Raw genomic sequence first — 1,973 nt, 5'->3', positions numbered from 1 at the left:
TTTTTTTTTTTTTTTTTGAAAGGGAGTCTCGCTCTTTTGCCCAGGCTGGCCTGCAGATGGGCGATCTCCGCTCCCTGCAGCCCTGACCTCCCCGGCTCAAGTGACAGGCCCACCTCAGTCTCCCGAGTAGCTCGGACCACAGGCGCACAACATCATATCCGGCTAATTTTTTTTTTTCTTTTCTTTTTGAGATGGAGTCTTGCTCGTCGCCTAGGCTGGAGTGCAGTGGCGCGATCTCGGCTCACTGCAAGCTCCGCCTCCTAGGTTCATGCCATTCTCCTGTCTCAGCCTCCGGAGTAGCTGGGACTACAGGCATATCCGGCTAATTTTTAAATTTTTTGTAGAGATCGGAGTCTCGCTATGTTGGCCAGGCTGGTCTCTAATTCCTGGGCTCAAGCGGTCCTCCTGCCTTAGCCTCCCAAAGTGCTGGGATTACAGGTGTGAGTCACCGCCCCCGGCAGGGGGTTGACAATTTTTACAAAAATGTGGAACATTTGGGATTTTCATTTCTAAGATTATCCTCCTTGCGTCTCTCCCTGCTCCCCCACCACATAAAAAAAAAGAAAAACAAACAAAAAACAAACAAAACGAAAGCCGTTTTATGACTACAAAACCCAAACGTCTCATCTGAGAGGTCACCACTCGGAAGGCACTATCATGAGCTCTCAGACTTGCGATTCTTTAACCAGCATTCCTGAAACCTACGTGTCCTTAGGATTTTTCATTTTTTGGTTTCTACAAACAGCTTTTCAGGGAAGCTGGCTTTGGGGACGAGGCCTAAAGGAGGCACCAGAGGCAGAAAAGAGGGGCTCCTGCCGTCCTCCGTGGCGTCCCCACCCCCACCATCTCCCTGCAGCCTCCGCCTCCGCTTCCATCCCACCCGCTTAGCTTTGACCAGCTCGGAGGAGCGCGTCCCATGGTTGCCATGGAGACCGCCGGACTGCGGAGGCCACTAGTCCCCACGTAGCGGGGCGGGGCGGGGCCGGGCCGTTGCCAAGTGCCGGTTGTCATGGAGAGCGTCGCTTGGAGGCTGGGCGCGGGCGGGTTTCCTCTTTCCCGTGAGACCCTGGGTTTGTGCTGCACAATCGGAATTACTCGCCCACGCTCCGGGAGGGCAGCGAGGGCGTGGGCGGCCCGTGCGCACCCACCGCGCTTTGACCTCTTTGACCCTATCCCACGACAGCTTGTGTGGCTGCGGAGCGGGCACATCCCTGGACTGAGAGCGCCTTGGGAAAAAGGGCCGCCCTCTTGTTTCTGCGATTAATGATGCCTAAGAACGGAATCTGCCGTATCAATGGACATTTTTGTGTTTAAAAGGAGAACGCATCTTTATTGAACGCCAACTGTGACTCAAGCACTTACAACAAATCCTGTGAAGTGATGTTACAGCAGATTCTAGGAAGTAAGACCCTCCCTAAGGCCTGGAACTTTCTGGTGTTGCCGTGCATATTGTAGATGGCATGTGTGTGAAATTTTGCATACAGTTTGTGCGTGTGTGTATTTCATTCACAGTTTCCTGAAGCCCAGGCTAAAAAAATTTTATTAACAATCAAGTATCATTAATAGACGATACAATAGTTCTTATAAAACATACAGTGACGTTGTTATGCCCATTCCAAGAGACAGGCTGTATTTTATCTATAAGAACACAAATCCCTTGCTAAAAATCCATGATTGTCTGTCGGCTCTTAGGCGCTTGCCTATCTGTTTGTTCCTTTAATTATTATAAATATTATGGGAAAGTGCCTATAATCCCAGCACTTTGGGAGGCCGAGACGGGAGGAGCACTTGAGCCCAGGAGTTCCAGGTCAGCCTGGAAAACATGGTGAGACCCCATCTTGAAAGAAAAGTTAGAAAAATTAGCCAGGCGTTGTGGTAAGCTTTTGTAGTCCTAGTGGCTCCTGAGGCTGAGGTGGGAGGAAGGATTGCCTGAGCCCAGGAATTCAAGGTTGCAGTGAGCTATGATCATGCCA

Source organism: Mandrillus leucophaeus, unplaced genomic scaffold (genome assembly GCF_000951045.1).
Source record: "Mandrillus leucophaeus isolate KB7577 unplaced genomic scaffold, Mleu.le_1.0 Scaffold19, whole genome shotgun sequence".
In the NCBI taxonomy this organism is placed as follows: Eukaryota; Metazoa; Chordata; class Mammalia; order Primates; family Cercopithecidae; genus Mandrillus; species Mandrillus leucophaeus.
Note: the sequence above shows the minus strand (reverse complement) of the source record.